The sequence below is a fragment of the Cyanistes caeruleus genome, chromosome 18 (assembly GCF_971803275.1).
Source record: "Cyanistes caeruleus chromosome 18, bCyaCae1.hap1.1, whole genome shotgun sequence".
Taxonomy (NCBI): Eukaryota; Metazoa; Chordata; class Aves; order Passeriformes; family Paridae; genus Cyanistes; species Cyanistes caeruleus.
Genome location: NC_141718.1, coordinates 1,174,017 through 1,185,026, shown reverse-complemented (window position 1 = coordinate 1,185,026; position 11,010 = coordinate 1,174,017).

Here is an 11,010-nt window from a genome sequence, read left to right as displayed (position 1 = left end):
ATTACAACAGTCATACTTGGGATTCTCTAAATACGAGCATACACATGAGCAAAGTCTAGAAGTATGCAAGTAGTAACACAACAAGTAGAAAAAGTGATTTCCTGCATTTTGACGTCCTTTGATGCTCTTTTGTTCCACTTGTGCCGTGTGCTGTGTTGGCAGATCTCCAGCCCAGTGCTCTCCAGGACCAGCAGACTGTGCTGGGTTCTCGGTGGTGCAGCACACAGAGAGCAGCAGTGGTTTTCATCTGGCACTGCAGGGCATTGTCCAGGCCAGCAACAGAACCAGCTCTGGGTGTGCTGCTGGCAGGGATGAGCTGGGAAGGTGATCCCAGTGAGCTGGGATGGCAGCACAGAGGGAGAGGGTTTTACCACACAAATGGCTACAAAGTGCCACAGTTCATCTCTGTAGGCTGATAAACAAATCTCTAGAGAGATTTCTTTCTCTTTGAGTAACACTATTTGCCTCTTTCTAGCTGAAGGTGTGTGTGAATATATAATAATAAAATAAATATAAAATTAAAATAACAATGCTTTGCCAGAATGGCCCAGGGAACATCCACGTCCTTGCTAGCCTTCCATGCCATCCTCTAGCTTTTGGGAGGTGCTCACAATAATCCTTTATTTTCACCCATGTCTTAGTTACTTTAGGTGGTGAACATGAAAGAAATAAAAATCATGAAAAACGTGAAGGAGCTTGGACAGAATAAACCCGTGTGCCCAACCATCCATACCCTACCAGCAGCCCTCAGTGTGGGACTGTTTCTCACTCAAAGACCTGCTTTAAAATGCACAGTCCATCTGGGCACGTTGGGATTAGAAAGCGGCACAGGTTGTTGGATGCTGTCCCTTGCTGAGGCCGTGTCCCTACAGCGCTGTCAAGGCCAGGCTGCTTGGGTTCCCCAGCAGGAATTTGGCAGCGTTTCCTGCAGAGACCCTGGGGAGCAGCTCCTGGGGAGCAGATCCTGGGGAGCAGCTCCTGAGAGCATCTCCTGGGGAGCAGATCCTGGGGAGCAGATCCTGGGGAGCAGCTCCTGAGAGCATCTCCTGGGGAGCAGATCCTGGGGAGCAGATCCTGGGGAGCATCTCTTGGGGAACATCTCCTGGGGAGCAGCTCCTGGGGAGCAGACCCTGGGGAGCAGATCCTGGGGAGCAGCTCCTGGGGAACAGATCCTGGGGAACATCTCCTGGGGAGCAGCTCCTGGGGAGCAGATCCTGGGGAGCAGCTCCTGGGGAGCAGATCCTGGGGAGCAGCTCCTGGGTACCACGGGCATCCCTCCCCTGCGCTCAGCCGCGCTCCGCTCACTGGCCGAGCTCTGCTAAAAGAAACTCGCCAGAGTTTCCAATCGCACTTACCTAACAGCAAAATACTGTTTGTTCACTAACTCAAGGAGACAAAGATCACAGGCCCAGGTGTGAACGGAAAGAAGAATGGTTTTGTTTTAGATGCGTGTTCACAGTCTGGAATTTACATGGAGCCAGCCCAGGCTGTCCCAGGAGGAACGGCTCCAGCCCTCGCAGCACATCCTTTCTGTCTGTGAGCCTTCCCAGCCTGTCAGCTCTGGAGCTGACACATTCTGGGAAGCCTCTCCTGGCTCACTCTGAGCTCCCTTTCCCAGCCCTTTGAGGTTTTAGATCCCTGGGCAGAGTCCCTGCCACAGCCCGGCCGGAGCCAGCTCATTAGCGCTCCTCCAAGGGATGACCCAGCCATCAGCACCCAGCTCCTTTGTAGCCACCTATGTGCAGTTATTCCTCTCTGTGCCATTGTCTGACATCTCCTCTCTGCTCCTCTCACAGCTTGACTGGCCGCTTTGATGGAGCTCCGGCCGTGCTCGGTCGGACGTGGAAACACTTCAACAGGAATGAGAAATGCGTTCCTGATCAGAAAAACCAGTTTTCTTCTTTTCCAACACCTCTTCTGTCTTCCCTTTGTTATTATGAAATCAGAGAGGTAAGAGGGAGTGCTTAATTATTTCCACTAGGTCTGATCCAGAATAAAACCTTTTATTTTCTTTTCTCTGTTTTCTTTTCTCTGGTCAAACTCTGTGGTACCTCCTGAAATATTCTTATAAGGATGTCGAAAGATTCTTTCACTCTAGCCATAGTAAAATTCTTCAAAAGCGATAATCATATCCAAATCATCAATGAGTAAATTTCCTCCAAGTATCCCAGCAGTTCTATAAAATCGGGATTTACTGAATCCTTTCCCTGGATTCATTTGTGTGCAGCCCTTCCCTTCTGACACTGAAAATTCAGGCGGGTCCAGAGAACACCAGTTCAGAAAGAACAACGATAAATGTCCGAGTTTTAAAAGATCTGAACTGCCTTCTTTCCCTCCTTAAACCCAACTAAATTCACTCAACAACTCCATGGAAGAAAGTTAAAAGAAAACGTTTGGGCACTCTGAAAACACCAACCACCATCTCAAGCAGATGCAGCAATTTGTATTCACACCTTTGGGTGTGAAGAAGGCATTGTGTATCTCTAATAAAAGAAGCTATTTTGTTACTGCTGTTTTTCTAGATAATTTCATTACAAGAAATGTAAATTATTTCCACAGATTTGGCCTGACTGAAATTCAAAATGAGCCAGATGGTTGTAATTGTGAATTGGTTAAAATTGTAAATATTTGGAAAGTGTAGGTGTAAAAAAGTGTAAAAGTCACAGGTAGGCTCTGCTCCCATCTAATGAAGTTTGAGACAGGAGAGTGGAAGTTTTGTAATGAGCTGCTCATGAAGAACAATTTCACAAAGAGTCAATCATTCATTTTCCCACAGGCAAAATTCACTTGTGGTTTGGGGAAAAGTACAAAAGAGCTAAATCTCCCCTACCCAGAGACTAAAGTTATTACTCAAACAATAAAATATGAATGAAAAAAGGTACCCAGTCATCTTTACCAATTGCCCATTTTCAGGTTTTCTTATGAGATCAACTCTGAATATTTCAGTAAAAGATTTAATATTTCTGATATTCTGGTTAGGTTTGCCTTTTACCAGTTACTATGGGGTTTTTGATTATGGGCCTCAGGATTTCATTAAGTATTCATAATTTTTTTGCCAGTGCCTTTAGCAAATCCAGGATTTCCCCCTTTCTGGAAGTTTTAGATATCCTTTTATGCCTCTATTTTATTGCACATCAAGGCTCATTGATTTTTTTTTGTGGCTACCACAGTGGGAAATGAATTATTCACTAATTATTATTCAAGTGGGTGTGACTATGTTGCAGCACGATGTTAAAGCACTCCATCAAGTGTGGAGCATGGCATGAACTGATTAAACATGTCCCTTGTTTGATAAATGTGTCCTTCCCTGTCCATCAGGCTGAGTGAATGACAAATTCCTGCCATCCTCATGGAGGTTAGCCAGGAAGGAAATGGCTTTCTGATCTCACTAATTTCCTTTTCACTCCACTTTCGGTTTATCGAAGCATCTCAGCTCTGACATGTTTCCTGCCCTCTGCACTGAGCACTTTAGTTATGCAACATCTCTGAAACTTCCTCAGTGCTTGAGTTCAGCTTTCAGGACCTTTGGGGCTGGGTAAAGATGACAGAACATGGACTTGACTCTGGAGTAACTCCAGCAGAACATCACTCTTACAGAGATGGCTTCAGGGAAAAAAATTAATTTAAAAAGTAATGTGTTTCACTGGCTAAGGAAAAGGAAACCCCCAGGATTTTAAACAGAGCTCTACCTCAGGTGTATAAAACACTCTTAGACTGTTCTGGGCCTCATTCCCTCCAAAACCTCTCTGCAAGGTTGGTGTTCTCCCTATACCCAACTGATAACTCTCCTCTGCTGGGCTTCCATCTAATGAAACATCTTTCTTCTGAGGTTGTACCAGAAATCCATGAGGGATTAACAAATCACAGAGCAAACTTCCCTAGAATATGCAGCCAAAATATCTCATTTCAGCAGGGCCCTAAATAACCTCTGCAGTTGGGACAGGTGTGAGATATCCAGTCTCAGGTAATATCTACAGATAAATTTACATTAATGATATGTAAATACAGTCCTGGGACCAGCAGCTGATATAAACCAACATTTTTTCCCAGATTTCTGTGGTCCATGACTGGAAAGTAAGAGGTTTGGAAGAGCTGAAATGTGACATTCAGTTATTTTGCCTGAGACACTGGAAGAATTGCCTTAACTGTTGTCCTGGTGGTGCTTACATAAGGCCCTGCAGGAAAGAAAATAGAACACAAGACATACTAGCATTTCTAAAGTGCAAACATTTAAATAGCAGCTTCTGTTTAGTTTGTAGGGTTTTCTCACCTCCTCACTTCAGCTACAGCTCTCCCACATTTAATTAGCTCCCTCCAAATGGATACCAGATCACGTCATGCTTAGAGCAGGGTCTCTATCAGATGTTCTACCTCTAGCTCTGCCTCCAGCAAATATCTACTGGTTTTAATTATGGATAGCACTGCTGCAGTGATAAAAGTGTGTGGAGTCCTGGGAAACACAGATTTTCATAATTCAGGATAGAATTTTAAACAAACTCGCAGTTTTAAATGTCTGAAAGGCTTCAATGCAACGCCAATGGGAGTGAAATAATCTTTGCAGCTTCCAAGGATCATCTCCAATGCTCTCTCCCGTGTGTTAATGGCTTGGGCAATTTAATTTACATACAAAAGCACAAAGTGGAAAGCAGTTTCCTTTGAACACCTGTAGGACTTTCTCTGGATGTACTGGGGCATATTGCAAGTGCTTCAAGTGAAGATATATGAGGAATGTACTAGCCAGAGTTCATTAACTTCTTTCACTAAATACCAAATAGTCGTGTTTAACTTGAAGGTGTTCATGTTCAAAGAGATCCTACTTTTATCTTCTCAGTCTCTAAAGAAGGCTGTGGGAGAAAAGGCTCAAGCAATGTACTTTTCCTTTTCTTTAACTTGAAGGACACACATCTGAATCCTTCCAGACAAAGCTTCTTTGCCTTCTTTCTTTCTTCTAAAGAAGGAATATGCGAATTTCAACACACCTTCCTCTTAAACTCTTGCACACCTACCAGAAGATGTCTGTATTCCCTCAAAATGTGGTCTGTTATCTAAAAGATACAGGCTATAGCTGATTCCATAACAAAACCCCCCAACAAATGAAATAAACACTGGTTTGGGAACTGTTGATACTGGAACAGTTCACATTTAGAATTGCACGTGCAGGGTTCTGCACACGAGCTCATCTCAGAGCTTCTTACACCCATTACCTGTGCAGGAAATTTGCCAGAAGTTTCACTCCAAGAATGAAGCAGAAATTTTGAGAGGCTGCTTGAAGCACCTCCCAGCCTGCTGAGGACAGATCTGACTGAGCAGGACAATCACCAAGGTGAGGGTGGGCACTAAGGATGCTCTGCAGGGCTGAGGAACCCCAGGCTGGGATCTCAGCCTCATCTGTGGGAGCAAAGTTTCACTGCCCTGGACAGGGTTCTTATCCAAAGGATGCAAATAAAACAGCCCTGTCACAAATATTGCCTTTATGGTTGTTATCACAGAGTTTGTAGATGTTGCTTGTGATAAATCTCAGCTCTCATGCTCCACTGGCTGACTTTGCTGCATTACACCTGCAACAGCACTCAAGGCAGGAACAAAGAGAATTTTTCAATTTACCCTGTTGTTTAGAATTCCATTAAAATTTTGAAACAGCGTGAGCCCACACTTTTAATTTAATCTTTTAACATATTCATATTTACAAGTAGCTAAACTAATTTCAAGATAAACTAACTGAGAAAAGCTTTAACTCTCATGCACACACCTGGAGATTTTAAAAGCTGGGGCTAGAAAATGGTATTGGTCTATTAATAAATATCAAGGACATTTTTTACCAGCTCTGTTAAATGTTTCCATCAGCTGAAAGTGTATTATTTTGCAGTCAGAAGGGTGTTAACCTTTTAGTTATGTGGGAACAATAATAAATCCATCCTCTCCTAACATGGTTTATCAGTTAATGATGATACTTTAATAAATAACAATCAGCTCTTTATTCAACAGCACATAAAACATAACTAGAATTTTGTTTAATGACTCATAACAGTAATTCCTTATTTTGCTGCTTTTTTTTTTCTTTTTGCCTTTTTTTTTCTTGCTTATTTTTTCTTTTTTGCAACTCCCTGACCTATTGTCCCTGCTATCCATAAGATACTTCTGTGTAATCCTCAGGAAGTGAGATTTATCATCACGCCTTTGAAGTACAAAGGATCACAAGCCTCTTTCCTGATGGCTAAGATACATTTTTCAAGGCACTGCACCATTTTTAAGTGTTTCTTTTCTCGTTCACATCCCACCAATGTCACTGCACTCTGCACACAGTGATTTACCAGGGCTCCCATCTGTGGACAGATGTAGGATTGGAGAAGAAGGCCAGGGAGAAATTTAAATTTGTACTGTCAGTGCTTGCCTGAGCTGTTGGCTTGTGAGCTCTCAGTGTGGGAACTGAATACCTCTGTGCTCTGTCTGACATCTCAGACATTATCCATGTCTCTGGCAGTTCATGACTCTTTTGAAAGGTGATTTCTGTATTAGAAAATTCAGTGTCTTTCCTAGAGTGACCAGAAACTTCATGTAATACCAAAGCTGTGATATCTCTAAGCATTTCTAAGTGCAAAAGCACTTCCAGAGATAATGCAGAGATCAGCAATGTTTCCTGTCAATGTGGAATTATCTGGAAATATGAATTTTGCAGGAAAACTGACTCAAGATCCATGCAGCACAATAAAAGAAAGCACTTTTTGATTGTGATGAACTTTGGGCAAATGCTGCTGACCTAGAAAGAGAGTCCACATCCGAAAAACCAAACTGAGGGACTGGCAAGAGAGGTACCAGGCTTGAAAAGGAAGGACTGAGGGAAGAGTGAATTTGTTTGCTTCGTGTGGAAGAGATCCTTTGGATCCTTCTCATGTCCAGGACTGAAGCTGGGAAAAAAGAACAGCAATGGCTCAGGCAAGCAAAGGTTTGTTTATGGATATTTGTTCTCAGAAACCAGTAGAAAAATGGGAAAAGGATACTCATACTGGTTTTACTGGTCTCTTGAGATTGTGAGAGGAATCCAATCCAAGCCTACTGCTGCTCTTGGTAGTGGAAGATACAAGGGAAGAAAATGAGTAAAATGGGAATCTAGTGGGATGATTTGGAAATCATTGTTCTTATGTTCTCTGATTGCTGAATTCTTCTGGCCTCCCTGCAGCTGTAGTTCTTTATAAAAGCAGCTAAGCTGCAATGTTATGAGCAAAGGTTTAACAAATAATAGCCTGGAATCTATTTATTTCCATCTGCAAATGTATACATCTTGCTATTCCAATTTGCATAATGAAAAGTGTATTAGAATGCAGATGCTCATCAGCTTGGATGCACATTCAGTTTATTGGAGGGACAGTTCTGATGCCTCAGTTCCAGACCTGAGCCACTGTGCTGGAAAGTCAAGGCAAAGTCTCCCATCCGTTAAGTGAACCCTGTCCTGACACTGGAGGGGTTTTCAGTCCTTATCAAACAAAATCCCACATCATTATTTGAAGACTTTTGCTCCTTTCTCTGAAAGGTCTGAGCAAACAATCTCTCTCCAGTAGGATGGGAAAGCAATTCCAACCCCAAACTGGTGACCAGTCACAATCTCACATACCCCAAGAGCAGCACAGTGGATTTCCAGGCCTCCACTCAGCTCCAAGGAGCCAAGCCAGGCATCCTTGCACGTAGAACCAGGTTCTACCATTCACCTGACATACCAGGGGGTCTGGAGAGGGTGCTTTACCTCTTCTTTTTACATTTTTAACTGTGTTCTCAAGTTGGAATCTGCCAGCTGAAGTGGAACCTCAGGCTGATCAGGACCATTAATCACAGTATAACAAAAAAAGGGACATTATAGTAAAATTCAATAATGTTTTCACCACAGCCATTCATACGGGATAGATCTTAATCTATTAGTAATCTCATTTTCTTAGATCCCAAACCAGCATCTTTAGAAGTGGAAAAGAATCAGCTTAAAGATTTTCAATAATTTCTCAGTGCAGTGATGAAATTGTTTTTATCCTTTTCCTCAGCAGCCAAAGAGTGTAATGAATCACTCCATTTTTAATGAAGTCTAACACTCAGGGTGTCAAAAAGATATTTAAAGTTACAAAGGAAGCTTCATTCTTATTTTGTCCCATAGCAGCAGATTACCAGCACCAGTATTTTCACTTTGACTTGCTCTGGGGGCAAGAACTCCTTGGATCCCGTGTGATTTCTGCATATGTTTGCACAGCTTTGTGTAAAAGTGGTTTGGTAGCTGTTCCAGCTGTTCCTGTTTTTATTTGGCACTGTGTTGTTCCAAAACCCCGGATCTTTTTGGATCTCCTTTTAAGCGGGGTATGACGGAGCAATGCCACATTCTGATTTTGTAATGCACTGTGTATTCTGCACGGGTGTAAAACATGACATGAATTATTACAGAAGCTTGTTAGAATACCCTCAGTCAGAAAATACTATTTGTTCAACAAAGTAATGAACTTCAGCACAATAAACCTGCATTTGCTCATCATTTTGCTTCCAACATGACAGAAAACAACTGCATATTGACACGTACAAGCAAACCTCGAGTTGCTCAAAATATCAATGTGAGGCTGGGGAGTGAATGGTGCTTTAGGAAATGTTTCTGTGAGCTGTGTGACAGGGCCCTCTGCCGAGCAGGGGAGAGCAGCTCCCGGCAGGATCCGACCTGCCTGAGCCCTAAAAACATCTCTGGGCTTTATCTGCCCCTCCAGGCTCCCAGAGAGCTCACACACATCTGGCAGAGGGCAAAAGCTCTGGATGAGCTCGGCCTGAGCTGATTCTTCATCAGCTCAACTCCCCAGCCCCTTGAAAGAGAGACAATGAAATGAATTTTTGAATGAAATGAAACGAAATGAAATGAAATGAATGGCCTTTTCAAGGGCCAGAGCTCTTCCAGCCTTTGCTGCTCTGTGTCTCTTGACCTTGGAAATGTGGCCATTCACTGTGTCTGCAGTGCTGGAATGTTCTCTCAGAATATTCCAGTGCTCCTTTGCATTATCTAAGGCAAATGTTTGTTTGTGAAAGTTGAAGTAAAACATTGGCATGATCAAAAGAGAAATGAACCAGTGGGCACAGTAAAGAGATCCCTTCCTAAGAGGAAACCTCCTGTTTCAGCTGCTGTTCAGAGAGGGGACAGATCAAAACATTTCTCTCACTTAACTCTGAAATTAGAAAAAGAATAGGAACCACAGAAAAGAGAGAGGAAAAAAAAAAAAGCCAATTAATGTCCTAATTTGCTCTTGTGTATTTATGAACTGCTGACCTGCTGCTGCCAGCAGCTGTGTTATCCACTGGAGCAGCTGGGGACAGGATCCTGGTGACTTGTCCCTGCTCCACAGCCCAACAACCTGCTGTCCCCCAAAGGGACAGACCTGCTTCTCCTTCCCTCCCCTCTGCTCCTGCCCTCTCAGCTGCTCACAGCTGTCTCCCCTGCACTGGTTGTGCTGCTTTGGGGAATCTTCACTGAACTGATTTAATTTGTCAGACAAGCAGAAAATCATTTGCATTTTCTTTACCAGCTTTTTTCTTTTTTCTGTTGCTCATGTGAGCTGAATCATTTTGGTGGGGAGCCTCGGTGGAAGAGAACCAGGAGAGAGGTGCAGGGAGGAGGTAAAGAAAAGCAGTGGAGCAGGTACAGCAATATGATGGGACACAGGGATGTGGGATGTGAGTCTGGCTGTTCTGCAAGAGAGGAGAGGAGACAGTGACTGCTGCAGCTGCCAGGAGGAGACAACCCCTCTGCTCCTTCCCAGCTCTCACCCAGCAGAACTTTTTCTGCCGATGTCACAACCAAAGCTCCTGGCAAGGCTGGGCTCTTTTGCTGCACCCCCAGCAAGCTGCTGCTAAAGACAGTTCCCTGTCCAGGGGAAATCTGGGATTTTCCTTTCCCACTTTTTCTTGCCCTGTGTGGTCCCTGAGTCAACGCACCAAAATTCTTCCTCTTTCTTCCGCCCTATTTCCCCCCAGTTAGAGTCAATTAAAAAGTGACCTAGAAAGTCCTTTGCTACCATTGAGCCTGCAGAGCTTCTCTCAGAATTGCCATTGCAGCTGTCAATAAGGCTCTGCAGGTTATATTAAGCTCAGTGTTAAATGGCACAGGCACCTTTCACCACCATCAGTTAAACCAAACAAAACCTTTCTCTCCCGTGGCTGTTTTATGGGGTTGGTGTTATTTATATTAAGCAGCTATCTAATGCTAATACCTTAAGCAGAGGATTTTTTTCTCATCTGTTAATACCAAATACATTCATTTGCTCACTGAAATACAGTGCTGACATTCCTGCAATTCACATTCAGTCTGCATTAAAAAAAACTCTTACTTCACACCAAGACTGAAGTGGTCTTGGAACAACACGTACAGAATTTTGAAATTACTCTCTCGAGTCTTGACAACTGCTAAGGCTGAGAAATGAAACTGGAAGATTAAAGGCAATCATGGTGTCTTCTACTCTTCCTTCCTCTGGAATTCAGAACTCGCCCTAACTGCTGTGGTACCTTCAGGACAGCATCCCTGACAGGACAAGGAACAGCTGCTTCCTGTGATGTCAGAACTGTTCCACAGAGAAACCTCTTTTCATTTGGTACCCAAATGGAACTGGCATGCTAAAATGGATTTTGAGGCTTTCTCTTATCAAACCTTCCTAATTAACAGAAACTGGGTAGCTAAGAATGGTGGGCAGAGCAATAAACCAGCAAGATCAACACCTGGTTCAGTTTGGCCATGCAAGAGTGAGCAGAGGAAATGGACATGTTATTTATAGACAGGTTGTGAGTATGCAGTTATTTGCCTCATCTGGATGGAAGTCATTGTGTTTTGGAGAAGAAAATGCAGTTGATATTTGAAATCAGAACAATGATTGTTTTGAAAGAACAGCACAAGCCTTCTTAGCAGAAAATTGCAGACAAGTCCAATTCCTACACTGCTGATTGCAAGCTTTTGTATCCAGACTTGTCAGAGACAGTTTGTACCCTGCCTTGGACAAACATGGCATG